The 7998-nt window shown below is 48.6% G+C and overlaps 1 pseudogene; it reads left to right on the forward strand.

The window, feature by feature from the left end:
- The first annotated feature begins 183 nt into the window (after positions 1-183).
- Positions 184-4227, forward strand: LOC115103672 (coiled-coil domain-containing protein 85A-like; annotated as a pseudogene).
- Positions 4228-7998: the final 3771 nt, after the last annotated feature.

Below are 7998 nucleotides of genomic sequence, written 5' to 3' on the forward strand. Positions count from 1 at the left end.
AGGATCATGGGAAATGAAGTCCTGAATTTATTATAGGCCCATAATAAAGATGACGAAATGCTGTAGCCCATGGCTTTTGATCTGTAGATGGCGCTGGGTCCCAACGCATACCCAACACCCCCGCATCATTTGATGGAGACACTTGGATGGAGAGAGAGAGAGAGGGAGAGAGGAGGTTCTGCTAGTCACTGCAGTCACGTTCTCTCCCTCTATTCACGCGCAGTGCACTTGCCTAGCGATGCTACAGCGGTTCCTCCTCCCTTATGTATTGGACTGTACAGCTACAAGAGGCGGGAGATGCGCATCAAGCAACCTGCTACCCGCCGAAGCTCTCTCCACTTCAGGACGGAAGAGACTAAATGTGGATGCATTCAGGTGCAAACTTGCATGAACTAAAAAATTGTCCATGTCGGGGTTTCGGGATGTTAGATAGCTGCACGTAGCCTTTTCTAGGGCTATATTTCACTGCTGGACGAGGGATTCGGCGGCGTCCTCAGCTGTTGCATTTGGGGGCTGAAATGTTCGGAGCACAGAGAGAGGTCAGGCAACTATGCATTTGATTTCGAACGGTAATTCCGGATCAGTTTGACTGCGAGCGGAGGTTGACTGTCAGTGCCCTCTGAGTTGTATTTCAAGCCTTTTGTCGCCGGTATTCCCGACAACGGAACCGTAGGGATGGAAAAAGCTAGTCAGCCACAGCTTTCGCTGTCCATAACAAAGAGTGAAAGTCCAGCGGAGGACATCTCAAATATACAGGACGAGGACCTTCTCAAGTGGACCAAAGAGGATTTGGTGCGGCGGCTCCGGCGGTCTGAAGCCGATAAAATGAGCGTGATACTGGACCACAGCAATCTGATCCGCGAGGTCAATCGCAGCCTCCAGCTGCACTTGAACGAGATAAGAGGGCTGAAGGTGAGGAATGGGCGCGCATGGCATTTCTAAAAAGATGAGATCATAGTTAACGGCGGGGAGGCCGCACTGGCGCACCTGAGCGCGCACAGCATGAGAGGGTGTTCGTGGTTGAGTTTGCGCGTTCTTTAAAGGGCGCCGCTGTCCACACGATGAAATGGAGGCAGGATGTATATAAGTTCATTTCATTTTACAACATCTCTCTCCCTCTCCCTGTGCATGTATCTGTGAGCACGCATGAGCCTACCTGTGTGTGCATCCATCATCTTCCACCAGAAAGCATAGTGAGAGGGCATCATCATTCTTCTCTCTTTCTCACTCACTCACCTGTTGTCTTTAGTCTTCATCTCCTTTGCAAAAGCTTTGGTGTGTAGGCCTGTGGCGCAACCTTGATGCTTGCTCTTGGAATATCACCAACAAATTCTACTAGGCGACAAGAGTAAACCTATTTAACCCAGAATACTCATTAAACTCCCCAAATATATGACTTCTCTCTCCCAAATCTTATTTGGTGCAGTGTAACTAGCAATAATAATCCCAGCATAATCTTATTATTTCTCCGAGCTACATAGACTTGATTTAACATCCTACTCCGATACTCTGGGATTCATTAAAATGAGATAGGAGCGACTGAGACGAAGCACATGGGGATGGAGGAAGGATCCTTGGCTGCTTCAGAGAGCAGGCCCAAAAGGCCCAGCCCGAAGCACCATGGTACCTAATTAAACTACACGTGCTGGAGGGTCTGACGTGCATGTTATTATGGATAATTAGGGGAGGTGGAGAACTTTGGGCAAAGATGCCATCATGTTGCAAATGAGAGAGAGAGAGAGCGGTATGTTCTGGCCTGGTGCTTTGCCCTCCCTCCCTGGCTCCCTCTCTCAGCTCACTCACGGCCTATTTGCCCTCTACCACTCTTACATCCAACATTTTCACATCCATATTTATGTAATACAGAGGTTTATTTCATTTTTATTTGACTCTGTCTTTGATTGACATGATATTAAAGCGAGGTCCCCTTAATAAGAGATTTCTACCTCAGCAGGGACCTAGATAAGAGTGAATGAATAAAATAGCACTAATGAACACTTTTCACCTCTCTTTCTCCACTCATCTCGTCTCCTCTCCTCAGGACATCAACCAGAAACTGCAGGAGGACAACCGGGAGCTGAGGGACCTGTGTTGCTTCCTGGATGACGACCGTCAGAAGGGCAAGCGGGTGTCCAGGGAGTGGCAGCGACTGGGGCGCTACAGCGCCTCCATCATGAGGAAGGAGGTGACTTTGTACCTTCAGAAGCTCAAGGAGCTGGAGGTGCGGCAGGACGAGGTGGTCCGGGAGAACCTGGATCTCAAAGAACTCTGTTTGTTGCTCGACGAGGAGAAAGGAAGAGGTGGTGGAGGGGTGGGGGTTGGTGGAGGAGGAGGAGGAGGAGGTTGTGTGGTGGGGGTGGCAGGAGGGTGTAGGAATTCTATCGATAGCCAGAGTAGTTTGTTGCTGGTCCCCGGGACAGGGTTGTTGATGAGGGACGTGGGGGATGGGAGTAGTACGTCTAGCGCGGGAGCGCCGACAGCTCGATCACCCCCACCACAAGCAGCTCCACCTGGTTACACACGCCGGTAGCCTCGGGGGCGGTGGAACTGGGAGCCCGGAGCATATCCAAAAGCCCCGGGCTGGCAGTGTGAGTGGAGAACGTGAGATCCCCTCCAGCCCTGAACCTCCTCACCCCCAGGGCAGGCACCGTAGTACCAGCCTGGAGTATCCCTACGCCATGCCCCAGCTCTGCCGGCCCCGCTGCGGCTCCATCTCGGTGCCCGACCACACCCATAGCGCCCGTTCCATGCGGGGGCTCAGCCCCGAGAAGTACGGCCGCAACGTGGGACGCCGGAGCCCCGAGTCCCAGCACCCATCCACCAAGCACCACCACCTCCACAGCTCCGACCTGCTTCTCTCCCAGAAACAGCAGCACCTCCTGGGGTCGGGTCAGGGCGGCAGCGCCGGGGAGCTCTATCAGAGGCACCACAGGGGGAGCATCGGGGGCGGTAGCTGCTGTGGAAGCCCCGAGCCCAGACAGGCACATCTAGGGTTGGGGACGCCAGAGCACCAGCACCATGAGAAGGGCTGTGTGATGTCAGCCGGGGGCAGTCCAGAGACTCACAGGCACCAGTATAGTGGGAGTCCAGACCACATGAAGTTCGGCAGCCCTGGGAGAGAGGCACAGAAGAGACCGGCCACCGCTGAAGAGTTGTCACCGCATCACAGGAGCATCTACAACGGTATGAACGGTAGGTGTTATAAGACTGGTATAAGACTGTTACAAGGACTGTTACAAGGACTGTTACAAGGACTGTTATAAGGCGAGTAACACAATATTAGGAAGGCGTTCCTAATGTTTATTATACTTGGTGTACATTTCTAAACTGTATGCACATATCACATATACCTCTGCAGACAGTTAATACCAAAGACATCTACATTTTTCATTAGCTATGTGGCTCATAAAAGTAATTAAAAAAGTTTGCTCAGAGAAATAGAGACAGAGAACAAGAAAGAGATTGAGAGATGTCGGGAACTGGTGTAATTAAATTAGAAAAACTGACAAGTACCGTGATTAGAATCCATTAGATGTGTATCACCATATCTCTGGAGGTATTGGATGGGAACTGAAGGGTGCTGGGAATAGAGGCTTGATAAGAATGAGGTTGAATGAAGCTTGGATGTTTCTAATGGAATCCAAGGCGGCTCCAAATCAACTGCACTTAAAGTGCACACTGAGGTGCAGGGTATAGTGTAGTAAGACGTTCTCGTAATAAGTCATCCCCCTAACTTCCCCTCCCACCTCCTTTGCCACCTCCACTTCAACCGTTCCACTAACATACTTCCTCGTTCTTCCAAATCTGCGGGGGGTTTCCACCCATCTCGTTGGGAGAGCCGCAGGTCTTAGGGTGTCAGGGAGAGAATATCAAAGTACCCCCTTGGCTGGTGTTTGGATACCCCACGGAGGCTGATGAGGATTTCTCTAGCTGAGGTAAAAGTGCTGAGTGGCTCTGCTTGGCGGAGAGAGGAAGGTAGTGATGAAGAGGACAGAGAGGGGTAGCGAGAGAGAGAGAGAGAAAGGGGAGAGAGGAAGGTAGTGATGAAGAGGACAGAGCGGGGTAGAGAGAGAGAGAGAAAGGGGAGAGAGGAAGGTAGTGCTGACGAGGACAGAGAGGGGTAATGAGAGAGAGAGAGAAAGGGGAGAGAGGAAGGTAGTGATGAAGAGGACAGAGAGGGGTAGAGAGAGAGAGAGAAAGGGGAGAGAGGAAGGTAGTGATGAAGAGGACAGAGAGGGGTAGAGAGAGAGAGAGAAAGGGGAGAGAGGAAGGTAGTGATGAAGAGGACAGAGAGGGGTAGCGAGAGAGAGAGAGAAAGGGGAGAGAGGAAGGTAGTGATGAAGAGGACAGAGAGGGGTAGCGAGAGAGAGAGAGAGAAAGGGGAGAGAGAGAAGCCACAGGACATTTTCCGCAAGGTGAAATATTTGCCTTTTGCAATATAGAGCAAAACATATAGAACCGTAGCATACATATTATCTACATTTTAGTCCAACTAACCACTGTCCCCAGAATAGGCTAATAGCTAGTAGTAGTTTTCTACAAATCTTTACCTTACTTTGCAATATGGGGCGGCAGGGTAGCCTAGTGGTTCGAGCGTTGGGCTAGTGACCGGAAGGTTGCAAGTTCAATCCCCCGAGCTGACAAGGTACAAATCTGTCGTTCTGCCCCTGAACAGGCAGTTAACCCACGGTTCCTAGGCCGTCATTGAAAATAAGAATTTGTTCTTAACTGACTTGCCTAGTAAAATAAAGGTAAAATAAATATGGACCCAACCATATGATTGATCCGTACAATATAGATTAGAAGAACTAACTACTGCTCAAGAATAGGCAGGACTGAAGTAGAAGTGCACATGTTTGACTAGTTTTGAACTTTCATTTGCTTTACTTGGCAAAATGAAGAAAAATGCATAGGCATAGAACTATTTGATCTAGATTAGACCAACTAATGCCCAAATAAAGCCTAGACTAGTAGTAGTAGCAGTAGTTGTAGTACTACTAGTAGTAGTAGTAGCAGTAGTTGTAGTAGCAGCAGTAGTAGTAGTAATAGTAGCAGCAGTTATAGTACAAATAGTACTAGCAGTATCAGTAGTAGTAGCAGTATTGTACACCCCAGGAGGTTGGTGGCACCTTAATTGTGGAGGACAGGCTCATGGTAATTGTGGGAGCGGTATCAGTGGAATGGTATCAAATACATCAAACACATGGTTTCCATGTAATTCTCTCCGTTCCAGCCATTATGATGATCTGTCCTCCCCTCAGCAGCCTCCACTGTTGTACACATCCTCCACTGGTTTTGAACTCTCATTTGTCTTACTTTGTAATGTGGAACAAGAACCTAGAACCATACTGTCTAGATTATATTCACATTACTTCCCCAATAGACATTTTAGGCAGGCTAGCTAATAGTAGTGTAGAATGTTTTCTACTCATTTAGAATCCTCCATGGATTTTGAAGGATTAGGTTTAAAGCACAACTTTGAATTGGATTATGTGTTTGGATAGTATTAGCTGATTGCAGTTGGGCACTCAGTAGTACAGTATGCACTGTGTGTATGTCTGTGTGTTTCTGTGTGTTTCTGTGTGTGTGTGTAAGTGTGTGCCTGTGTGTGTGTATGTCTGTGTCTGTGTGTTTCTGTGTGTGTAAGTGTGTGCCTGTGTGTGTGTGTATGTCTGTGTCTGTGTGTTTCTGTGTGTGTAAGTGTGTGCCTGCGTGTGTGTGTGTCTGTGTCTTTGCGTGGACAGATGTGGTGGCTGTGTACAGAATATTACTACCACAAGTCTTAGTGACAGCGATCATTTGTCACTGTCTGTCCCCAGGTCATTGTCTGAGGGCCACAGTATAACCACTGACCTGGGGGTCACAGTATACCCACTGACCTGAGGGCCACAGTATACTCACTAACCTGGGGGCCACAGTATACCCACTGACCTGAGGGCCACAGTATACCCACTGACCTGAGGGCCACAGTATACCCACTGACCTGAGGGCCACAGTATACCCACTGACCTGAGGGCCACAGTATACCCACTGACCTGAGGGCCACAGTATACCCACTGACCTGAGGGCCACAGTATACCCACTGACCTGAGAACCACAGTATACCCACTGACCTGAGGGCCACATTATACCCACTGACCTGAGGGCCACAGTATACCCACTGACCTGAGGGCCACAGTATACCCACTGACCTGAGGACCACAGTATACCCACTGACCTGAGGGCCACAGTATACCCACTGACCTGAGGACCACAGTATACCCACTGACCTGAGGGCCACAGTATACCCACTGACCTGAGGACCACAGTATACCCACTGACCTGAGGACCACAGTATACCCACTGACCTGAGGGCCACAGTATACCCACTGACCTGAGGACCACAGTATACCCACTGATCTGAGGGCCACAGTATACCCACTGACCTGAGGGCCACAGTATACCCACTGACCTGAGGGTCACAGTATACCCACTGACCTGAGGGCCACAGTATACCCACTGACCTGAGGGCCACAGTATACCCACTGACCTGAGGGCCACAGTATACCCACTGACCTGAGGACCACAGTATACCCACTGACCTGAGGGCCACAGTGACTCCTATATAATAACGTCTGTTTCTGTACATCATTTATATCACCTCCTGTTCTCTGTACTTCATGGAGACTTTACCATAGTCATACAATCAAGAGTTTTGTGTTGCTCCTGAGGGACAGTCATTTTCTGCATGTCACCTCTTCTCTTCATAATGAACAGTAGCCTAGGCTCTATATTCCACATTCAGAAAAGGAAGTGCATATATATATATACATTTTGCTGCAGTGGTATGACAATGTCATGATGGTTACTCTGAAACTCAACCCTGAGGTGGTCTATGACTAGTTCCTCCTGACCGTGTGATCTGGTCAGGACACACTCTGTGCCAGGTTATACGGGCCTGGGTATGAACTATAACTAAGATCTCTTGTGTTTTTACACATGATGATGTTTATTGTCATGAGTATTGTCATGAGATTTCCCCTTAAATAGGCCAGTTGCAAAGTCAATATTGGCTATATTGTAAAAAGTTATGAAAACAAAAATGTGCTTTTTGGTCTTAATTTAAGGTTAGGGTCACGCATTAGGGTTAGCAGTGTGGTTAAGGTTAGGGTTTAGCATTAGGGTTAGCAGTGTGGTTAAGGTTAGGGTTTGGTTTGGTTTAAAATCAGATTTTATGACTTCATGGCTGTGCCAGCTAGTGATCACTCTGCAGAACTGCCTCCGGAACAATATTCATGACGAAAAACGTTAACCTGCTGTTTTTACGGTGCTCTTTAAATGCCACTCACGATATTACTTCTGAAAATCTATCTGTAATGGAAGGCTTTCTGAAACAGGATGGGTTGGAAAAGTCTAGATAGTAACGGCTGGCTTTAGAGATACCAGAGGATTGGGAGCAGTGTTAGAGCCTCATTATGTTCATGTACGTCAGTCTCTTCCTCCTGCCAAAAAACACAGAACAAACTTTTTTGGAGGGTGGAATTAATCGTGTGTATGTGTTAATGTGTGTGTTCTGTGATGATGTGGTGTACTCCAGCCTGAGTGTGTGTGTGTGTGTGTGTGTGTGTTTTTGTGACGATTGAGTGGTGTCCTCCAGCCTGAGTGTGTGTGTGTGTGTTCTGTGATGACGTGGTGTCCTCCAGCCTGAGTGTGTGTGTGTGTGTGTTTTTGTGACGATTGAGTGGTGTACTCCAGCCTGCCTCGTCGTCGCCATGGGATTATCCTCTAAGCGGTTTCCACAACATTATTTCATTTTTCTGAAGTGCGTGTGTGTCTGTGTGTGTCCGGCCTCCGCTGCCACAGTCCACACACTCACGCATGTGCGTGGGCAAACACACACACACCCATGTAAACATGCACACACACACACACGTTACAACAAGCCAACCGGCCATACAAACAAACGGTGAAAGTCGAAATGCAATCCCATTTAAATTGTGGAATCTGGGCTGGGTGAAA

The sequence above is a fragment of the Oncorhynchus nerka genome, linkage group LG21 (assembly GCF_034236695.1).
Source record: "Oncorhynchus nerka isolate Pitt River linkage group LG21, Oner_Uvic_2.0, whole genome shotgun sequence".
NCBI lineage: Eukaryota > Metazoa > Chordata > Actinopteri > Salmoniformes > Salmonidae > Oncorhynchus > Oncorhynchus nerka.